Source organism: Podarcis bocagei (assembly GCF_964188305.1).
Source record: "Podarcis bocagei genome assembly, chromosome: 6".
NCBI classification, from domain to species: Eukaryota; Metazoa; Chordata; class Lepidosauria; order Squamata; family Lacertidae; genus Podarcis; species Podarcis bocagei.
The window spans coordinates 11057070-11080967 of NC_138130.1; the positions used below are offsets into that span (position 1 = coordinate 11057070).

Below are 23898 nucleotides of genomic sequence, written 5' to 3' on the forward strand. Positions count from 1 at the left end.
ATTCAGTTTGTGCACATTCTACCTTCCTGCACATTCCCAAGGGAGGTTGGAAGTGTTCCTGTGGGGGTGAAATGCTTCTGGGAGATGATATATAATGAGTTGAAAAAAATGTTGAACTATACATTTATAAAGAAACCAGAAGCATTTTTATTGGGCATTGTGGGGAGTGACATAAATAGAAAGGAATATAAAACGTTTGTGGGTTGCAAGAAGTTTTGTGAGGAGTATTATTAGAAGTATTATAAAAATGGACAAGGGGGAGGATGCTTTGTTAAGAGATGTAAAGGTAATATAAAGTTAAGAAATGCATAAGAAGTGGTTAAAATGGTGGATCATCAGAGGTGCTGATGGAAGTCTAAAAAGATTGTATAAGTGATAAGTTTTGTGGTACATTTTATAATTTATATGTTAAAATTAATAAAAAATATTATAAAAAAGGAAGTGTTCCTGTGGGAAGGAAGGAAGGGGGGAGGGAAGGAGGGAGGAAGGAAGGAAGGGTATTATATGAACTTTGTTAACACAATGCAGCCCCTTAAACTATCTGAGGCATTAGCTGGTAACGATTTTAACTGGAAGAATCAATTCAAGGCTGGCTGTACAAATTGCCCTGCAGATTTGCTGTTCGTTGCAGCCGATGATTGGTGGGGGGTTTCTTCTTGTCTTCTGACTGATGCTCAAAATGTGAGCAAGGTGCATGGAGTCTATAAAGCAAGCTTGCCCTGGCTGACTGATGTTGAAAACGTGATGGAATGGATGGGTGGAGGGAATCCCCGCGGGACGTATCTTTTTTAAAAAGAAACCTCCTAAAGTTACCTGCTTGTACATATCAAATGTAGCCTTTAGCTAATTCTGCAGAAAAGTAGCACTCATTTGTTCTGGCTCCCTGACTGCAGTGGTGCCCTCTCTGAGTCAGAACTTGTTTCCCAGCGGTATAGAAGAATTCTCTATGCAGTAAGCACCTGAGATCTGAAAGTGCTGGAGGTGGAAATTCTGCAACAGCAATAAAAGAAAAGCCCAGCAGTTAACGCTCCCACTCATCAGAGAACGCAAGCCAATGCAGCAATCAGAATTCCCACGAGCAAAGCGAGATGAACATCTGCTCCCCTTGCTTTACAGCCTTCATTTTTAAATATAAAATCTCTCTCTTGAGACGGCTTGCAGCATTGCAGAGCTCAATAAATTACATTCCTCTGCAACATTCAAGCCAGTAGACAATGGGCAGCAGAGGCACACCCCATCACTTCCACTTGTTGTCACTCTGGGGAGTGTACACAAACACAAAGAGAGAGAGAGAGAGAGAGCTAAAAATTAGCATCTACTATCTTATGTAAATACATACATACATGCCTATCAATAAATCACATTTGTATCCTGCTGTTTTTCTATTGTGGCTTCCAACAATTCTGTGAGCAACTGGCTCAGTGTCTGCTGGTTTATTTAGTGGTTGACTGCATTATTACTATTATTATTATTATTATTATTAGCATCAGCATCATCATCAACAACAACAACAACCTTTATTACAGTCCAGAGACCCAACAAATCGTTACAAAGCAATACACAATTCAGACAGCCTACCTCCAGGTTAAACAAGCATTTCGTTCAGAATATAGGGATCATTGGTTCTTGCAACCACCAACAAAGACTTGGCCACTGCTAATGTTCTAGCATTTTTATTATTAATTTTCATACTACCCTTCCTCTGAAGATCACAGGGTGGCTTACAATTTAAAAAACACAAAAATTCTCAACACAGTAACAAACAAAAGCTATACTAGTTAGGTGCTAGGCAAAAGCATTCCTCTTCTCCTAGCTAAAGGCTTGGGAGAAGAGGAATACTTTTGCCTGGCACCTAAATATAAGTAATGAAGGCACCACCAACATCATTATAAATGACTTGGATGAAAAAGTGGATGCTCATAAAATTTGCAGATGATGCAAAAACAGGTGGGATAGCTAATACATTAGAAGACAGAAGCAGGACCCATATTACCTTGATGGAATCAAGACCTGGGCCAGAACTAATGCATTTCCACCAGAGCTTGTTTTCACAGTCCCTAAGTGAGGTTTGACACCCATTTGCTACCCTCACTTTTAGCCAGCCAGTTAAAGCTGTTTCCTGGGGTGTGGCCACTGTCACATGCTAACAGCTTCTAGGAGCCACAAGTGAGAGCTAGGTGCAAGGTGGGGACCAAAGGTGGACAAACTACCCCAGAGCACAGCATGTTGCCCCTCCCCTAACACCCCATACCCCCAAGTATTGAACCAATGCATTCAAATTAGAATAAAAGGGCTTTAGATCAAACATTCAGGAGAACTACATGATGGTGCAAGCTGTTCAACAGTGGAATAGATTGTCTCTGAAGCTGGTGGACTCTCCATCATGAGACGTTTTTAAGTAAAGGCTGAATGACCAGTTATCAGGGTTGCTTCAGTGGTCAATTTCCTGCATTGGGCTAGATGAACTTTGAGGCCCTCTCTAGCTCTATGATTCCATGTCTTTCTCCAGTTCCTGTCCATCATGCTATAATGTTTTGCATTGCTTATGCATGTTATCTCAGTAACTCCTAAAGCAATGCTATAAGGTAGCATGGTGTTCCTTCCCCCATACAGAAGAAGAAGGAGAAGGAGAAGGAGAAGGAGAAGGAGAAGGAGAAGGAGAAGGAGAAGGAGAAGGAGAAGGAGAAGAAGAAGTCACAATCCTGGTCACACTCTTGTCAAGCTCCCAAAATAGAACTGGAGAGGTGTTCATTAATGGAAGAACTCATAAATGCTTTTTTAAAGAAAGGCATAAATGCTTCTTGTGGTTGTCGGTCGTAAACCTAGGCTTGAATTTCTGAGGAAACTCCTCAAGATGTGTGTGGTTCCCTCCCCAATGAAATACAACAAAATGTCCCCAAAATATTTTGGCTGACAACCACTATGACTAGTTCAGTTTCAAAAAAATAATAATAAATAATGAGGATATGGTCTGTGTGGAATGAGATGAATGTTCAATGGTCTGATGCATAGTCTTTTAACAGAATAATTCCCAAACTGTGTGCCAGAGTCATGCTAGCATTCATGAGAGAAATGCAGGAAATGATGAGAGAGTACCTTTAATGGCATCCATTCCTTATTCCCTATAATTCACCTTACGTGGGTGAGTGAGATAAGCTTGCCACCATTTCTGTCCTGGGCAGTATGACTGGTTCATTTACTCACTCTTGATGGAGAGGTACAAAATTATTCACAGAGGAGGCGTCCAGCTATGTCTCTGCATGAATCACTGATCGCCTCTCCCTATACACCCAGAAGTGTGATTCATGCAGAAACACAGAATGGGGTGCTCCCAAGGAGAGATGCTTCTTATGCTAACATACTCTAAAAATAAATATTTTGGGAGAATGATCAAAGTATGCTTCCAATTTTCATGTGGACGCAAAACTTTATTTTCAGAGAAATATGAGCCTCAGCTACCAGATGCTTGGCCAACAGTGTACCAACATTATCTGACAGATAAACTGAGACTGAAATCTTGAAGCCTTGTATACATTCTTGTAGATGGTTTAAAAGCTCCTAAAATGGATTAGCGCTGTCCATCATCAAATAGATGTTTACATTTTCATACTCGGTGAAATAAATTTGGAGTCCCTCGAGTCAGAGCAAAAATTCTAAATAGATTCTCAGTGAATTATTTCCCCCACATAAACTTCAAATATATCAAGTAAACACCAGTCTGAAGGCACCTATCATTCTTGGGATTGTTTCTTTCTGCTTTGTAATGAAAGCTCCCAAGGGAGAAATTATACTAACTTGGAGCTGCGTGATGACACATTCTCTTCACAGCTACATTTGTCTTGTAACTTAAGCATGTTTCTCTCTCTCTCCTGGCAAGATATATGGGATGGAGAATCCCTTTCACCCTGAAGGACACATTCCCACATGGCCAGCCTTACGGGGTCACATGCCACTGGCTGGAAGAGCCAAATAAAAGCAGCCTTGTTAAGAACTGGCATACAGCGCACACCCCACCAAACACATACACTCACATGCATGCAACACACCAGACCAGGGCCACATTCAGATACACATAGCAATAAGGTGTGTGTGGGAAAACATTTCACCTTTTTTTAAGCTTGAATGTTGGATTATGTGTGATTTTAATGGAAACAATATCCCTTTCTTACCTCTTGAATCTCCACAAAGGTCTTCTACCCACACAGCAATTAGCCTTTCTTTGCCACCCATAGAGGGATGCTTTCTACCTTAATCATTGTGTGTGTGTGTGTGAATTTCAGTGGGGTTGCAGTGCATGGGGAGGAGAAGATTAATTGCTGTGGGGTTCGTGAGCAGCAAGGAAGTCCCAAAGACTATACCCAGCCTTTGAATCCATGGTCTCCTCACCTCTGTACTCTGTAGTGATAACATTGCAATCAGTGTTTCCATCAGGTAATGTGGAGCTAAAATTAAAATTTAGATGTACGGGCTCCATCATGTATTTTTGTTTGGGTGCCAAACAAGGTCTGTTGTGTGTCATGGAACTGACGTAGCAAAAAGTATCTTCTGTGCACTTTTATCAAAGGTAAGCAATTAATAGGGGCAGAGGTAGTAAACCTGTCTGGAAGCCTTGCTGCTTTGTAACGTAATTGGCTTTCCAGAACAGTTCTTGGACACTTCTGAAATATGTACTCAGAGTGCATACAGTATCTCCTAAATCTTACTTAGAGCCCATAGCCACTTCAAACAAGTCTGTAGCTGCTCTCTAGCTGCAAGTGGGATATCGATCTTCTTTGTAGCTCTTCTTTAAAAATGGACAAGGCACCAAACTCAAACTCCTCCTGTTGGATGACTACAGCTGAAACATAACTAGTTTATAGGTTCAAGGCATTTAGCTTTTACAATCATCCTTGTTGTGCCTTTGCCACCATTGCTCTGACAGCAGTCGCAGCAAAATAAAAAAATAAAAAGGAGCTGTGCCATATGCGTATCAGGAGAGACTTTGGGGCTACCATATGCAATGTCTTTCCATTCTCCCAACACACTCCCACAATAGGCAGAAGGAAGGTGCCAGCCCTGGAGTCGCCCTCCCTGCCATTTGTTGTTGGACAAGCATATGACTAGCAGGTCTTTGTATTTGATGGCTCCTCCAACCTTGCTTGCACACATTGCTCTGTCAACAGATATAGGTATTGGGGTGGCCGGAGAGGTTTCTGCAGCTAAAGCAAAACATCCCACTGCCACCCTCACAATTCGTCCGTCTGAAAGTCTGTTCCGTCTCATTTTCTACTTATATGAAGTCGTTTTCAAATAGTACTTACAATTTTCCTCTCTCGCTCGGTCTCTAAGAATTTCCAGCCACTTGGAGTGGCTGTGAAGGAAAGTGTCTGCTGCAGGGATTTGAAGCGTGTCCTAAAATGTATCTAGAAGTGGTAGTGTGTTACGATGTGCTGTCCTTTCCACAGCCATTGCATGGCAAAGAAAGATGGCTGCTGTCATATACCAAAGAGAGTAGCCACATTTTCCTCATATGTTGTCACTTGAAGGCTACTGGGGTCATTGTATGGGGAAAGCACAGCTGCCTCCATCAATATATGGGGACAACCATAGTTTTCTTGTACAATGCACGTGGCAGGAACAGCATGTCTTCATGTGCCACTACTTCCAGGGACATTCGGACACACTTTCAGCTTACACTCTATGCCTAGAATTAATAATAATGATGATAATGATAACGATAACAACAACAACAACAACAACAACAACAACAACAGTAACAAAAGAAGAAGAAGAAGAAGAAGAAGAAGAAGAAGAAGAAGAAGAAGAAGAAGAAGAAATGGTTTTTAAAGGGGAAGAATGAAGGCAGCCTTCAGACTACCGTATTTTTCGCTCTATAACACGCACCTGACCATAACACACACGTAGTTTTTAGAGGAGGAAAATCCGTAGGCATGCCACCCGTAGGCATTCCCTCCATAACACGCGCACAGACATTTCCCCTTACTTTTTAGGAGGAAACAAGTGAGTGTTATGGTGCAAAAAATACGGTACCTCCCTCCATTTTGACAAGAGTTAAGGATGGACGAATTCAAAGGGTGGATGGATGTGTCAATCTCAGAACTTTACTTTTTTCCCAATCTCAAGTCCAGTTTGCCACATTTACATATCTGTGTTCCTCTTCTTTTAATGTACTCATGAAAATTCATCAGCATTGTCGTGTGCACTTCTCCCTCGAGGTACATTTCTGTCGCAATTCTGCCAGCTGCTCACATGTCTCCTGGTATACATGCATCTTCATGCATGCTTTCCTATAAGATCTGCATTTCTACACACTTATTTTGGTCGGGAAAGTACAGCACAAAATTTGCAGAATTGTGTGCATTTCAAAGCATACCTGGATTTGGGTTCACAAACTGTTTCAGGAAGCGTGAATTAGCGAGGTTTAAAGTAACATGCCTAACAGGAGTACAGTTTCTGGAAGGTACCATATTCTGATCTACACTTTATTCCAGGAGCTGCAGATTGGGCAAGTTTACTATGGAATGGGTTGCTGCACAGATTTCTCAAGCATCTATCATACCAAATCACCTAAAAAGTTATTAAAATGACTAATTCTTCAAGGAGCTATTTGAACCTTGTTGCCTGTTGTATGACTCTATAGCGTTTCCGTTATCATCTGAGGTAGCTGATTAGCTCATTCCTAGTCACACACAGGCAAAATAACATGGCACAGTATCAACTGAGATTATTGTCAAGGGCCACAGAGATAGAGAAGCCTCTTTCTCATAACCTAACTTGAACTATATGTTCCTTGGTGTTGTGGCAACTATATTTTCCCGCAGAGAGCAGAGGGTTTATATATATCTATATCGCAAAACAATAATGTCTGGTTCTGTGCCAGTTGGTCATTCAAGCTTTGCACCAGTTCATCTATTTCTGCTTTAAGCACCGATAATTGCTTTTCAAACATTCCGCTAAGAATAACCTGACCACAATCTAATTTCCAGATGCGACTTTGATTGCGTTTTGCCTCATTGCTGCTTGGCAATGATTAAAATCTATTTCAAAAACAGTCACCTAATTGGATTCCATTGTTGTCCTCCCACCCTGCCCCCTCATTTCCAACAAAGAATCTTCGGAGTCTCCTCCTGATATGAACCAGAAACCTTGGATTTTCGAGTTTGTTGGTATTAGAACAGAGCCTGTGGGAGTTTGAAGTTAAAATGGTATGGAAAGTCCATTGGTTAGATTGGGGAAAAGAAACAGCTGACAGGTGCCTCTTCTAAGGCAAGGTGACATTGTGGGTTTGGGCCACCATTCAGGACTGTAGACTGTAGACTGGGAGACATGAATCTGAACCATTAGCATGGAGTCCACTGATATGTTCTCCTGCCCAAGCTCCATTGAAATAAACCTGTGCAAGAACATGATAACATATGTGTAATGGGTATGGGTTACTCGTGCGTAAACTGGTGCCTTTCTCGGTTAATTTGCCTTGTTAAAACTTTCTGACTGCACAGCCGCTTCTCATCGTGGCTGCCTCAGTCACTGGCAGAATCCGTCAGTGGGTGTTTCTTGAACCTCTTCCAACATAAAAGTTGTTTGACACCCAGTCTCCTCCTCCTCTCACTGCGCGGGAGTCTTCTGCGCAGGGAAGGCGTGGGTAGCGGAGGACCTGGGCTCTCCTCACTGATGTCCAGTGAAGAGTCCTGGAGCCCTCTCTCCACTTCCCCCGTCTGCCTCCCTTTATCCCCGGTGTTGCGCTGATTGGCTTCCCCCTCTACTGAGCTGTTTCTCCCCCTGCTGCTGGGTCCTTCGCCAGCATCATCTGGGAGCCTCCCCTTCGCCTCTCGCTCCGATGTCAGTTCCCTGACAATATGCATAGATTCTATTCATTTCAATGAGGCTGCAACAGAAATGCCTCTGGTTAGAGCTGAGCCAAAGCTTATCATACAGCATATAGCTGAACTATGGAATTAACTTCCACAAGTAGTAGTAATCACTACTAACTTGGATGACTTTAAAACAGGATTAGACAAATGCATGGAGGATCCATGGCTGTCAGGCTTCGGGAAAATGGCTTCCTCCCTTCCTTGGCCATGGATAAGCAGAACAAAGCGAAAATAGTCTCTTACCAGTTAAAGAGATGTTTAATGTTCACAGCAAAAGAACAAAGACTCCATTCTCGGGGGAAAGGTGCTCCCAATTAAGGTTTCCACCCACTTCCCCCCGAAGCCGTCCCTATCACTTCCTCGTCTGGCAACCTGATCTCGCAACCATTTGGCCTTCTGTGTAGCTACCTTATCTGCTCTCCTTGACCTTGGACTGATTGTTTGGACACTTTCCAATGAAAGGGAGTCTGTTAATTCTCTCTCTCCGTGTTCATCTTCTCCTACTGTTCCCCACTCAGTTCTGCCCAGCTGTTGTCTTCCGAACTATGTCCCTCTGCAAACCACTGCTCCAAATCTATACTGCTCCACTGCTCCTGGGCAGCTTCAGGATCCTGGTCAGGAGCAGGGGGAGGGGGAGGCCCCCATCATTCCTGAACAGGATAGCTCCTGATCAGCCTGCTCTCTGACAATGGCTATGTTCTAATTCCAATGTTGGAGGCAGAATGCTTTTGATTTCCTGTTGCTGGAAATCACAAGTGGGGAGGTTGGTGTTGTGTTCAGGTCAGTCTTCTGGGCTTCCCACAGGCATCTGGTTGAGATGAGAACAGGAAGATGGATTAAATGGGCCTTTGGTCTGGTCCAGCTGGGCTCTTCATATGTTCATATCAGAATACAATTTTCCCTGAGATTTGGTTTCTCTTTTTAAAAAACATTTTAAACCTGCTCCTCAGCCTAAAAAGAAAGCTCCCAGAGCAGCTTATATACAATCATTTGGAACAACACACTCCCTGCCTGAAGGCTTACCATCTAAAATACAGTACACAAAAGGAAAAAGGGATGGGGAGAAGAAAAAAGCAAAGTCAGACGCCAATTCTTAAAGTTAAATGGTAGTTATTGCAATGACCAGCTGGGCACAGTTCAGGGGAAGGAGGTCTCCCACAGAGCTGGCCTTTCAGCAGAGTTGATGGAATGAGATTCAATCAATCCCTAGCTGTTTCAGTTCCCATCTCCTGAAAGGCGTAGGCCACTCTGCTGAATTTTCGCCAAATGTTCTCCACCATTGTATGTGTGTATGTGCCACTATTCCTCCCATCTGCCTCACCAGAGAACAATGCTACAAGGCTAGGACTGAGCCTTGTAGAGGGGTGACACCCATTTAAAAGGACTAGGCTGGAGGGGTGGGTGGAGGAAAAAAACCACTGTCAATGCTGATGGTGAGTCCCACCTCTGAGCATTAGCTGGGCAATTTATTCTCCTCTTGAAGAAATCTGGAGAAATGATTCCCCCAATTTCTCTGTTCAAAAATAGAGTGGAGAATTTGGAGACACCTTTAACATCCATGTCTAAGTCTTGTAGATTGTTCCTCCGAAAACAGAGGTGTTTCCACCTCAGGGTGTTTCCAGACAGAGGCTTCATAGTGCAAACTTGTCAGTCAGATATTGCAAGCAGGTTGTCAGCAACAGTGCTATTGTTTTAAACTGACTTCTAGGTGGAAAGAGTTCCTGTGGAAATCTGGATTAAGGGGGTGGGGACATAGGCTGGCATTTTGATGCCAATGACATCAGGTGGATGCAGTGAAAAGTTTGCAGGTATGCGTATGGGCATTTGGAATGCACACTGGATGCAAAATCCCAGCAGTTCACTCCCTGGATTCCCTGACTTAAGCAACACATGCAATGTAAATAATATACAAGTAAGAAGCAGCTCTGGCTTCGTTAGCAACATCAAATTAATTTTTGAAAAACTAAATAAAATCCTTGACAACTGATCTGTTAGATTTCTCATGATGAATGCTATGTGACGATAGTCAAACATTTGCCATATATATATAACATGACCTTGGTAGGACCTCTGAATTTCCTTATTAGGATCAGAAGCTAGAACCTTGATACCAAACGCTTTGAAACCAGCAAGTCATGCAGTCACGTTGGCATGGGGGAGAGTGTTAATGCGAATATAATGAAAGGCGCGTTCATTTTAATAAAAAGGAAAGTATCCCTGTCAGCTTTGGTTAATCAAGGCTTGGTCTATCTGTTGAGATGGTTATTGTGTCATTAAGCTTTAAGCAGTTGCCTTGCAGCGGAAACCAAGATAGCTTTCGCAAACCCACAGGCTTTCATGAAGAGTGTGGAGTTTGCAAACTTATGCAGCGTGCCCATAACTGACTTGGTAATTTGTTGTTGTGTTTATTTTCAATCATGCAAGGCTTTTGCATGGAACTCAGCTGTCTCCTGGTTTGTTTCATTAAGTAGCATCTTTTAAAAAATGTCTTTTGCACCCTTTTAAGACAGTTGCCTATTTTTTTGGCTGGTAAAGCAACCTGTGCTGCAGAACTTATTTTTCCTTATCTCCTTCTTTTCCTGTGTCAGCTTTCTTCCCCATCCCCCCCTTCCTTTCAACCTTACTGCCTTCTCCATAGCTTTTTCTGTCTGTTTTTTAATATGGAAATGTTGGTCACATGCTGTAGAAAACACTGTGGCAAGTTTGCAGACCCTCCAAGTGTTCCTATTTTCCCGGGATGTCCCTGATTTAGAGAAACCGTCCCAGTTTCTGATTTGATCCGAGAATGTCCCACTTTTCCTTAGGCTGTCCCTATTTTCATTGGAGAAATGCTGGAGGGTTTGGAGTTATCCGGCCCCTGAGCCTTCGGAAGGCAGTCCTGTATAGGGAAGGGTTTTTTAATGTTTTATTATGTTTTCATGTTTGTTGGAAGCTGCCCAGAGTGGCCTGGGCAACCCAGAAAGATGTGTGGGGTATAAGTAGTAAAATTATCATTGTGGAATGAGACGTTCCTATTCACATCGGAGAAATGTCGGAGAGTATGAGTTTGCAGACCTTGTAGTTATGGAGAAATACTTTTCAAAAAACAGCCCCAGAAACTGCAAATGACTACAGCATGATTTTGAACGTTCAGGGTTAGTGATACAGGATTATTTTTGTTGAATGAAACCTAAAATATTGGTGTCAGCAAGCTGTTAAGGAGGTGACACTTTGGGTGATGTAGAGACACTTTGCAAGACTGAAGGCAAGAAGACACCAGGCTGCAGGAAGCTAAACTACTACACCATACTAGCAGTATCCTGTCTTACTGGTATAAATAAAAAGGTTTGTAGGGACCCAGTTTTATCTTCCTTTAGTAACTAATTTGTGCCAGCTTTCGCTAGATGAGTGAAAAGAACGGAGTTGTGTAATTTCCCAATTATAGGAAGGGAGAAGCAGAAGGGGGGAAATGGCATTGGCGAGTGGTGACCTTGCACTCAAATTAGTAGAAATGGAAGGATTTGCAAATGATGCATAGAAGGAGCAGAGAATGAAGTTTCAACTGCTCATTGAGCACTTGACCTTATGCTGCTGATGTCTGGGTATAATGGGGTTTGAGATGAGCAGTGACCAATTGAACAGGACCATCCTATGGAGTTTGATTCAAATTTTGAACGGGTAGTTGTGCTCATCTTTGTGAGCGAAAAGCAGCAGGGCCCTCTGGCAAATTAATGATGAGCACATGTATTCTGGCAAGGGAGCCAACATAATCTGATACATGAAGGTGATGGTGATGAATACTATACACAAGCATAGGTCAGGGAGAGGAGCAAGAAAAACATGTCATGCAAGGGGAATTCAAAAGAGAGAGGAATCTATCCTGGGAACAGAATTACCATGCATGAATCAATCAATCAACTGGTAGCAAGATTCAGTTACCTCTTCTCTGAGTTGGTTGGCAAACGGGATGTTTTGGGAGGCTAATTTAGGGACAAACGAAACATGACAACATGCACACAATTAGGAATAAAATATCTTCCAGTAGCACCTTAGAGACCAACTAAGTTTGTTATTGGTATGAGCTTTCGTGTGCATGCACACTTCTTCAGATACACTAAGTGTGCATGCACACAAAAGCTCATACCAATAACAAACTTAGTTGGTCTCAAAGGTGCTACTGGAAGGATTTTTTAAAAATTTTGTTTCAGCTATGGCAGACCAACACGGCTACCTACCTGTAACTACAACAATTACTAATGACATTGATGGTTGGGGACTTTAACATTTTGCTCCCCACTGTGGTCCCAATTTGTACCAGGTCTTCATGCCTGCTATTTGTACTGCAACTAAATTGTCCATTGCTACAAATGAGAGCTTTCCTTCCAGTGTAAATGAAGAAATAAATTATTTGTTAATAAATGGATTTATACCCCACTATTCCTTGCAAATGAGGACAGGGCAGTAAACATATCCATGGAAATATTGTTAAAGACAGTCACTTTCTCTCAGCTAATAGTAGCAGGCGCAAAGGTCCCAATCTGGACCTTTTTGGGATGGGAGTAAAGGTTCATTGCCTCCTCTTTTTCCCATCAAGGTCCTGATCTTGAGCAGCCCCTGCACCATTGAGATTGGGCTGTGTGGTAAGTCGTACAATTAGTAATTGTGCTAATAGCTAATTGTTCTAAACATTTAATTTGGCTATTACTGGATTCAGGCTCCAGTTTTTGCCTGAATGGAATCCTTTTAAGAGAACACAGGCACCAAATATTTCTTACCTGGCAGGTACCTCTCAGTGGGTTCCATCTGTGTGGCATTTTGTCTCTGATCTCTTTTTAGTGCAGAGAATGGACAAGACAAGTCAGATAAATAAAGAACAGGGCTTTTTCAACTTTGACGGTTGTTTACAAGAGGGAACTTCAGCTGTTTTATCTTACATGACCTACTACACTTTCTGAAATTCCCTCTTCTACACAACTGCTAAAGGTGAAGGGGCCCAATCCTCTTTTCCATCTGATCTCCTTTGAGTGACCTCTGAGTTGCAATGAAATAAATGCAGGCTACATGGGATCAGGGCCAAGTGGATTACAACAACAGGTGATTTCCTTTCGAGGGAAACCTTGCTCTCAGCAACCTTTGAATTTCAATGACATCCATTCAAATCCAAGTTTGTGTCGGAGAAAGTGAAGACAGAGAACTGGCATATTCGAAACACACATTTCATTTCATCCCTAGTGAATTAGTAAATTGAAGTATGAATTATTCAATGCCAATAAAAACAACAAAAACACTAAATGCCTGTTGGAATCCCTTGCTCTTTTCCAAAACTGCAGCTACAAATACAAACTATTTGTCAGAGAAAATGAAAGGTTCCGATCGATTTCATCCGTTTTATTTGTGTGGTAAAGTCTGACTCATACATGCTCCAGAGCGTGCTGTGGCTTGGGGAATATTCACCCAGCCCAGCCATATTTTAAAAATGTCATATGTCAGCTTAGGCACCTCTGGGAAAAGGTGATGCAGACATTTTATAAATGAAGAAACCAAGTGGGACCCTCAACAAATCGTGCAGCATGGACTGCTCCGTGTTCCAATTCCTGCTGTGATTTCTCCCTTGTTTTGTACTTCTTCAGGCTCAGAGGCTTTTCTCCAAGTCCGTCTGCTGATCACCTCACTTTTCATAGACTCATAGAATTGTAAAATGGTAGAGGTGGAAGGGGTCTGAAATATACTCAGAGTCGCAAAGTGATTTCATGCTCTTTATTCAGCTCATAGTGGTGAGGAGGAATGAATGGAAGTCCCCTCACAGTATCTGCTTTATATACATTATTTACGCAATGGGCTGCACATGATTGGCTAATTCCGGAATTCTACTGTAAGCCAATCAGGTTGTGGATTCACTTCTATCTGGAGCAGGATTGGGTGGTTCCTGCCAACCAATCATACTGCTGCATTGTTCTAGGACCAATCAGACTGCTGCATTCTGAATCCTATTGTTCTAGGACCAATCAGACTGCTGCATTTTGGATCCTATTGTTCTAGGACCAATCAGACTGCTGCAGTTTGGATCCTATTCAACTCAGTACATAACAGGGTCACAAGGCTCTCCTAGTCCAACCCCCTGCAATGCAGGAATCTTTTGCCCAAAATGTGTCTCAAACCCACAACCCTGAGATTAAGGAGTCTCATGCTCTACCAACTGTAGATGGTGCTGTTACCAGGATCTGCGGTGAAATGCGTTTGCTATTAGTATATAGTAGCTTTCCCCAACTGGATGTATAGAGGCCACTTGGTCAGAGAAAGAGGCTTTATAGGATACCATTGCAAAAGTACCTGTGAATGAGGACAAAGACACCCCCATAGTTAAAAGAACACTGATTTATGATGCTTACATCTGCTGCTATTACTTGGAGACCCCACTTGTCTTCCACCCAGATGACTAATGAGGTCTTCACCTAGTTAGATCCAGCATCTTTCTCCTAATTGGGCTTTTAAAAACAACACCGAAACATCACTGCATATAAACTGGTCCTTGGGATCCACCTTTACTGACAGATCCCAAGATTCTATCTGCCAGCAAATACATGCCAACTGTAGTATCACTGCAACTCCAGAAACTATGGATATCAGTGGAGTCATGTCACTCCCCAGGGCTTTTTACCATAGATTTTGGACCCCCCCCCCCGTGTGTGTGTGTGTGTGTTGGAGGGGACAGAAAATAATATGAATTATTTTCATATTTCTTTGCAACCCTGCCTACTCGCAATCTGGAAACCAAATGATCCACAAGGGAAATAAATAAAAAATTGTCCAGTAGCACTTTAGAGATCAACTAAGTTTGTTCCGTGTATAAGCTTTCATGTGCAAGCACACTTCTTCAGATACACTGAACACAAGGGGTTTTCAGACCAGACTGAGAAGAGGGTGTCTTTTTTCATCCATAAGAACATAGGCCCTGGGGCTGAATGAAAATGGCTTCCCACAGTTCTTCACCCTATTAACAATTGGTGGAATTGGAGGAGGAGCATTTCACTGAATATTCCTTTGGGAAGGGAGAGAGAAATCTCCAGTCAGCTGAATGGAGGCAAAAGGAGAAGTTGTGTGTGTTTAAAGTTGGCGCCTCAAATGGTTTCACAGATTCTCATCGTTGAACAATCTCCATGTTTAGATTCATGGACTATACTGAAGACCATAACCACACCCACCCAACCATGTTTTATAGATAAGACTAAAGGAGGCAGTTTTGAAGGAAAACAAAAGACTTTGGGGGCATCAGCCAATTCAGCAAACATCACCTTTTCTGGTTTTGCAGGTGTGCGTAGGTGGTTGGCAATGCAAAATTGGCTTATTCACCTTCCAGTCTGACCAATAAAGGCTTTCAACTGGCCTCTTGCTGACATTTTAATCAAAATAAATTGAAGCAGATGTACTATTTTTCTCCCTGGGCAATGGGGCCACTTTCCCCCTGTGCTATGCCAGGAAGAAAATAACAAGATCACAAGATTCACATTGCAGGAAATCCAGGCATGCTCTGTCATTATCCACTGGGATGCCTGCTCAGCTGGCAAACAAGCGAAGTGATAAAAGACTGCACTCCTCCTCCTCATTGTCTTTTATGAGCTCTATCTAGTACACACAATAGGGCATGAAGCCATTAAGCCCTGCCAGAGTCTTTTGAACCTCCAAAACATCTAGGTTATATGTGCCTTTGTAAAGGACCTGCTTCAAGGAGAGTGAGGCATAACAACATAAATAAAGTCTCCCCATACTCAATGTCTAAGCAGTTCTCTGCTGGGAAGAAGGAGTAAAGAAAAGAGCAGCAGACAATGCTGATTGAGGAACACTCTTTACCAGGGGATTCTGGGATGGTTTTGATCTGTAAAGCCTTATGACTCAGTACTGCAATAGCTCAAGGACCACCTCTCTCCATATGAATCTACTGGGACCCTGACGTCATCAGCTGAGGCCCTTTTTCACGTGCCTCCTCCATGAGACGTCCACAGGTGGCAACATAAGAATGGACCTTTTCTGTAGTGGCTCTCTGTTTGTGGAATGCTCTCCCCAATGAGGCTTGCCTGGCGCCTTCATTACATATTTTTAGGCACCAGGTGAAAAAGCTCCTCTTCAACCAGGCTTTTGGCTGACTAACATCCTATATCCTTTTAAATGTGTTTGTGGGAGGAAGGAGAGGGTTTTTGTTTTTATTATTTTATGCTATGAACTGCTCTGAGATCTACAGATGAAGGGAGGTATACAAATTTATTGACCAAATTAAGTAATATAATAATTCAGGCTGATGCTACAGGGCCTGGTGGTGAAATGGATAACCTTCTGAGTCCTGGTGGTGGCAGCATTCTTGGAGGCTATACAGTCAAACTGGATAAGTGGTCAATGACTAGAAATGAGTCAATGTGTTGTTTTTGATTTATCTCAATTCCTCCTTTTTCCAATCTCCAGTTCTCCACAGTTTGTGATTTGCCATGAAATTTCATCATAATTCTAGTGTAAATTTCTCCTAATGTCCACATTTGTGTGGATTTTCACCTAATATATGCATTTTTGAACAGCAATCTTCCATTATGTAATGCATTTTTGTATTTCTTTTGCTAATAATTGCATTATTATACACACTTGAACCCAGTGCTTTTTTCTGGGGAGATGCAGGGGAACGCATACCCCTAAACATTTTGTGAATCTAATGGGAGAAGAAACTAAAATCGTTTTTAAAAAAAGTTTATTCTCTGGCATGGTGAATCGTCAGTTCCGTTGCTACCCTGATGGCGGCCTCATTTCCTGTCACAGTGTTTCCTGAGTCTCAGATGGAAGCGAGCGTTTAATGTGTGAAGTAGGAGTTGGAATCTAGCAGGGTGATTGGTCAGTTTAACCCCATTACATCCATTTCCGTACACATTGTTTGGCTGGAGAACTGCATTGCAAAATTCAGAGAAGTGTGAATTTCAAGATGGTTGTGTTTCAGTCCATGTATTGTTTTGGAAAATATGAATGAGGCAGCTTCACCTTTAAATGTGAACTGAATAGAATTCCTCCACCCTTTCCTATGCATGGTCTAGATGGGAAATAAACTAATACTGGATGCAAATAATAGGTACATTTTTAAATGTAAACAGTAGGAGCTGAGTGGATTTCTAAGCAGCCTCAGAACCAGGAGGGAGGAATAGTAGATGGAGAGATGGAGTTGAATTTCTCTCCCAGCTTCATCCCAAGAAAAATGGCCTCTTTGAAGCTGAAAGCTTATCTTGAAATACAAACAGCAGGTTTGGAGAGGTGAATTTGTTGGAAACAAAGAAGAAACTTAAGAAATAAGTAGCAAGGAAGATATTAATACTGCATAAAATGTTAACTTTTTATTTTGTTTAAAAGACTCGGAGGAGGGAAGAAGCAAGCAGATATGGAATGCAGATTTTCTTGACCTTGGAGACATATCATAGCTAAGTAAGGCTACTTAATATAATTAGAACAGAATTCGGAGATGAAAGGATCTTGGTATAAGTTTTTCTCATGCAAAAGGTAATTGGTGTTGCTTGGAGGTTTGCTGGTGTGTGGGTGGCAGGGGCTGCTGGTGGAGTTGCTTCTGCAAGCCATTAAAATGAGATAGCAGGAGAAGAGGAACCATCTGCAATTAGAGGCAGATTAATGAATATCTTAATGCATTAGGCCACTAAAAAGGTTTTGAGGAGACATTTGCAGATGAGATGTGACAAGATACCTTCCCTCCTTGGTTTCCTTTTCACCATTCCCATCCACAGCTATAATTGAGACTGTCTACCATCGTCGTATTGAATATGCCTTTTACAACCAGTATTTGTTTCTTTAAAAATTAAAAGTTGGCAACCTACATTTTATTGGGAAAGAGATCAAAGATAAAATTGCCAATATCGCAATGCCTTTATAGGAGTGTATGGTGTGACTTGGAATGCAAGTTGTTCTATCTCAGAAAGGTTCTGGAGAAGCTTCAGAAAAGAGGAACCAAAATGGTCATGGGGCTGGAGCAAGGGAAAGTTTGAGAAGAAACTTCAAGGGGTGGGGAGAGAGATAAGTAAGTGGGAACATGATCGAGGGTTATAAAGTTATGCATAGTGAGGAGAAAATAAATAGGAAGATGTTTCTCATGCTCTTATGATTCCAGAAACCAGAGTCATTCAATGTAACTGGTTTGCATGAGATTCAAGACCAACAAAAGTAAGTACAGTGGTACCTCGGGTTAGGTACTTAATTTGTTCCGGAGGTCCGTTCTTAACCTGAAACTGTTCTTAACCTGAACCACCACTTTAGCTAATGGGGCCTCCTGCTGCCGCCGTGCCACCAGAGCACGATTTCTGTTCTTATCCTGAAGCAAAGTTCTTAACCTGAAGCACTATTTCTGAGTTAGCAGAGTCTGTAACCTGAAGCGTCTGTAACCTGAAGCGTCTGTATCCCGAGGTACCACTGTACTTATTTACGGAGCAGAACTTAACATAACTCATTTCTACAAGATATGATGATGGCCAGTAGGTTACATGCCTTGGTGGGTGGGTGTGAATTCACGGCAGACAAGGCTATCAACTGCTACTAGTCATGGTGACTACATATTACCTCTAGGTTCAGAGCCAGGAATGATAATAGGAGAAGCCTATGGTCCTCATGCCCTGTTTGTGGGTTTCCCAGAAGGTATCAACCTTCAAGCTTCCGTGCTTAAGGAATCCTGTTCCACATCAACACATCTCTTTAAGTGCAACTTATCCCCATTCCCAACTCTGTTGAGCCTCTGGGAGGAGCTACTGCCAGCTGAGCCAACAGGTAAGTGTAGGCCCAAATTTTGAGGATGGGATCCTAGGTCACATGACCAAGCTGAACAGGGTTTGGAATAGGTGTAAGTCTCTCATTGCACATCTCACCTCTGCCCTTCCCTTGGAATGCCCCCTTTGGGGGGGGGGGATTTATGCCGGCATGAGTTACCCCATCTTAAATTATGCTGTCTGAATCCTGGCTGGAATAAGGTGATGGATTTGGCTGAGTCCCAGCTGAGCCAGAAAAGCCCAAGGTCCTCCAGAGCCAATCTGTCTCATTCCAACAGATCTTGGGTTTGGGTTGTGCTGCAACATACCCACCCCTCTGGAAATGAGAACAAAGGCTGAATTTCCTTGCACAGTTTCTATTTTCTCAGACTTTCATATCTGGCTTGTAGCAATCTTCTTTTTCCACTTCAGCTAACTCTCCTTATAATCATGGAACTTTATAGCTTAGCGCTCTAAACTTTTTCAACCTGCCATATCAGAGCCTCCCAAAGCTTCCTATTTCCTCTGGCCATCCATCTTTTGTATTTGTCCTCTCAAACTAAGCCTCTTTTCTTGTAGTCCATGGCAAGATTCCATCTCATCCCCTTGTTTCACCCATCATGCTGTTTTAGCTGTTTTCAGAGCATCCATCTCTCTTTTCTCCCTCCCTCCAAACAATCGCTTCTCTCTTATGTTTTCATGCCCCCCTTCTCTATCTACATGCTTTGTATTCATTACAAAAGGGGTTAATATTCCGTATTTGTGACTCTGTTTCAGTGCATCAATCTTCATTAGCTCAGTCTCTGATCCATCTTGTCTGCTGTTTTGTTCCTGCTCTTCTTCTTCTTTACTTCTTCTTCCTTTATTCTAGTACAGGCAATGGAGAGCTCAGGTCAGGAGAAGAAAGGGCATTAGGAAGGGGTGTGTCCACCCCCGGAGAGATGACAGGGATAGAGAGGTAGTTAACTTCCTCCTGTGACTGGCAGAACATCTCCCCAGCATCAGGTTTGTAGGGTGAGCCTTATCACTAGGCAGAGTGAGATAGCTGCCTCAGGTGGTGAAATATACTCAGAGTTGCAAAGTGATTTCATGCTCTTTATTCAGCTCATAGTGGTGAGGAGGAATGAATGAATGTCCCCTCAAAGTATCTGCTTTATATACATTATTTACACAATGGGCTGCACATGATTGGTTAATTCTGGAATTCTACTGTAAGCCAATCAGGTTGTGGATTCACTTATATCTGGAGCATGATTGGGTGGTTCCTGCCAACCAATCATACTGCTGCATTGTTCTTGGACCAATCAGACTGCTGCATTCTGAATCCTATTGTTCTAGGACCAATCAGACTGCTGCAATTTGGATCCTATTGTTCTAGGACCAATCAGACTGCTGCAGTTTGGATCCTATTCAACTCAGTACATAACAGATGGGGTGCATGTGAGACATTTTTCCTGAGCTACCTGCCCCTCTGCTGGAGGACAGAGTTGTGTATGTCATGGAGCTTGCGCAGCACCCCCTAAATTAGCATGATGGGGGATACTGTAATGTTTACGGCAGATACATTTCTTGACCCAGACCAAGGTTCCAGAATGCTCTGGGCTAGGTTTAGACCACTTTGCCCCAGGACTTACAGTAGGCAGATTGTGGGAAAGAGTCTGCAATGCAACAGGAAGCTAAGAGGGGTATAAAATAAACCCCTTCATCTGCGTCGCTCTATACCATGTGTATCCCAGGTACTGAATCTGTCCCCAAGTGGCCCTAGGCAAGGGATGGATAAATCTATCAATTTTTTGTTCTCTCATTTCCCCCCATCATGAATTCAGTTCTTCACATTTCTGCATTAACTTGCAAATTCAAAACGATCCACATGAAAATTAATCAGCGTTTTAGTGTGAATTTCTCCTATGAAACAGATTGTTTTGTCTGCAGCTTTGACAAATGTACACATTTTTGGAAACATCTTCCCTAACATACAAATAACAAACAAAACAATGCATTTTTGTATATCGTTTTCACTAATACATTCATTTGTTATGCAAATGTTATTATATGCATTTTGGGGGGGCTGGAGAATTGCATTACAAAATTTGGGGAACTGCAAATTTGGCTGTGTTTTGGTTTCCGTAGTGTTTCAGTAGGTGTGCATTAGATAGGTTTGCCTTTAGATGTGGATTGCATTAAATTTCTCCCCCATTCCTACCCTGTATATAATTAAAGTGTATTAAAATGATTTTGCTCACAATTTCACTAACAAGTTGTAGTCTACATGTCTTCGTTCCCACCTGAAATGCACTTTTAGGAAGCACAATCCATGTCACTGCAAGTTTCATCCTATTGCAGAGGACCTCATACCAGTGGACAATGTTACATAGCCAGATAAATTGATTTGTTATAACCCCCCCAGACCAGTGTCTGCAGCATATAGACCCCCCCAAAAAATTACATAAGTGGACCCATATCTATATATCCCCTACAGACTACACACTAGGGTATTTTGTGGAGTATTTTTTGGACCTTAGGTAAAGGGTAAAGGTACCCCTGACCATTTGGTTCAGTCGTGACCGACTCTGGGGTTGCGGTGCTCATCTCGCTTTATTGGAGCGAGGGAGCCGGCGTACAGCTTCCGGGTCATGTGGCCAGCAGGACTAAACCGCTTCTGGCGAACCAGAGCAGGGCACGGGAACACCGTTTACCTTCCCGCCGGAGTGGTACCTATTTATCTACTTGCACTTTGACGTGCTTTCAAACTGCTAGGTTGGCCAGGAGCAGGGACCAAGCAATGGGAGCTCACCCTGTCGCGGGGATTCTAACCGCCGACTTTCTGATCGGCAAGTCCTAGGCTCTGTGGTTTAACACACAGCGCCACCCGCGTCCCAATTTGCCCAAATTGTTACTAGAGCAGTAAGAGCAGGCTTGTTCTGGTCCAATTTGCCCAAATTGTTACTAGAGCAGTAAAAGCAGGCTTTAGGCTTGGGTCTCAGACTACATAGTCTGAGAAACAGGAAAACAGCAGGCCTTGTGAAATATAAGAAGGCTATCTGAAAGATTTCAGGCTCTCCAGACTCCAGGCTATTTTTAAAAGCAACAATTTTAGGGGTGGGTGAAATGATGTCTGTCTGGGAATGCAGAGGATTCTGTCAGCTCAAGACTGATATGAGATCAGAGACAACATGATCACTGATGTTCAGCAGGGCAGCAGTGCTATGTCCTGGAATGGAGAGGTGAACAATACACATTGTGGGCAGGAGCAAAATATCTCATTGAGTGCAAATTTACAAAATTGCTCAGATGCAAGCAATGAAGTCCAGAGAGGGCTGGGCAACGTCAGAGATCATTAAAAGGGGAGATGTAAACAAGCATCTGCATGCATATCCTCAGGAAAAGAAAGTGATGTTTAGGACTGGAGAAGAGAAAGTGGGGAGGCATTATTCAAAAAGAAAATACACTGCTATTCCCGGGGTTGTAGAATGGGTGGTATCACTTTGGTTTGCAAGTGGAAGATTGCAATTTTTTAAAAAACAAATCCCTATGTGAAAACATAAGCAAAAACCCTCTTCTTCATCCCTGCATTCTGTTTCAGTGTATCTGAAGAAGTATGCATGCACATGAAAGCTTATACAGTACCCAGAACAAACTTAGTTGGTCTCTAAGGTGCTACTGGACAATTTTATTTTATTTTATTTCGATCCCTGCATTTGATAAACTTGCAAAGCAGGGAGACAGCAGGCAAAACCCTTTTTAACCTGATACAGTAGTTTTATACTTGTAGGCAGATCTAAATGTGAGAATATCTAGAAATGGTACTGTACTGTGGCGTTTGCCCTCCTACATGTGTGACATCATACTGGGTTCATAAGGAAAGGGTTAACTAATTGTAAAATGACTAACCAATGGGAACCCAAGGGGCAGAGTTAACTGTGTATAAGGTTTAAGCACAGAGGGGTTTTTGGAGGAGTTAGAGTTAGGGTGGTTGAGAAGACAGTCTGGAGTTAGAAGAGACAGAGAAAATAAGTCTGTGGGTTGGCCGCTAGTCTGGTGTGAGAGAGGGAGAGAATTTGTCAAACAGTCAAACAGTTGAGATAATCAGTCAGAAGGTATTAGGAAGGCTGGTAAAGAAACTAAAGTTAAGATACTGACAGGAATATTATCTGAGAAACCATAAACTTGTTAATGTTTGTAAAATAAACTTGTGGTTTTTTTTGGTTCACTTTTAACAACTGTCTGGACTCATTGTTTTTCCCGAGAGTAATGGGTTGGTGGCAGCAGGGAAGCGAGCACAGTGGTGGCACAGGGATCAATAGACCGTTAAATATCCAGGGACCCTGTGTGATCTTCCTTCTGCAAACATTTGAATAAGTGTGCCCAATAACTCTTCACTTTTCTGCTTGTGTTGATGTGGTTTAATTTGGCATCCACCACAAAAAGAAAAATGGCACCTGACCTTACCTTAATGTAGGCAACTGTTTGTTATGCTGCACTCAAAATACATGCACTGCAAATTATAGAGTTTGCCTGAAAGTGTTCCTGGAACATTTGTTCTCAGTATCTTTTTGTGGCTTAGCCACTGCAGCTATAAAACAGTCTCCTTGCTTGACTAGGATGATTGTGTGAAAATATCAAGTAGATTATATGTGTTTTGTGGAACTCTGAGGTGCTTTAATAACTTAAGTTTGTTCATCTACAAGCAGTTTGTTGTGTGGGACATTCACACCACACCATGAATTATAATTAGATGTAGATCGCTGGGAGGAGGGAGAGTTTGGCTTGTATCTGCAAAGGGAAGTGCTTCAGTTGGCCTCTGAGATGCTCAGAATAGGAGATGCAGCTCAAGACAAAAACTGCTAATGATAAGCAATTTGCATATTTTGCAGCCTGCACCTATTCTTTGCTTCTGCCTACAATCTGCCCTGCTGCCTTTTGCAAGCGCAAGGTAAGCTATCCCTCCTCCAAGTGATTTACATGTCCCTGGGTAGAATTCATTGTGTGAATATATATTACAAGACTTTAGCGAGGAATGCAATTGCTTCAGGCCAGGCTGTGTTTAGCCAGGTGGTTCAAGCCTGTAATTTGCTCCCTGTAGAAATGAGCTTCCGTGTGCTCTTCCAAAGAGGTGCCTTCTTGGGGAGGAGGATGTTGCAACCACTCACAGAATATTTAGCTCTGTGATCTTCCATTCATATGTACTGAGATTTCTGAGCAGCTTTGCACAGACATTTAACATGCCCTGCAGTCCTATCCTAGGTTTGCCTGCTCCAAAGTCAACTGGAACATAC

At 42.4% G+C, this 23898-nt stretch overlaps 1 protein-coding gene and 1 long non-coding RNA gene across 3 annotated transcripts in view; both read right to left on the minus strand.

Annotated features, from left to right (window-relative positions):
- LOC308589400 (uncharacterized protein) overlaps positions 1-23898 on the minus strand; it is a 256421-nt gene that overhangs the window by 47146 nt on the left and 185377 nt on the right. The gene's annotated exons all lie outside the window — the stretch shown is intronic.
- On the minus strand, positions 262-8530 carry LOC308589549. The gene is made up of 3 exons (XR_014009377.1): positions 8280-8530; positions 6568-6679; positions 262-990 (listed from the first exon to the last, which is right to left on the minus strand). It is a non-coding gene; the product is annotated as an uncharacterized lncRNA (long non-coding RNA).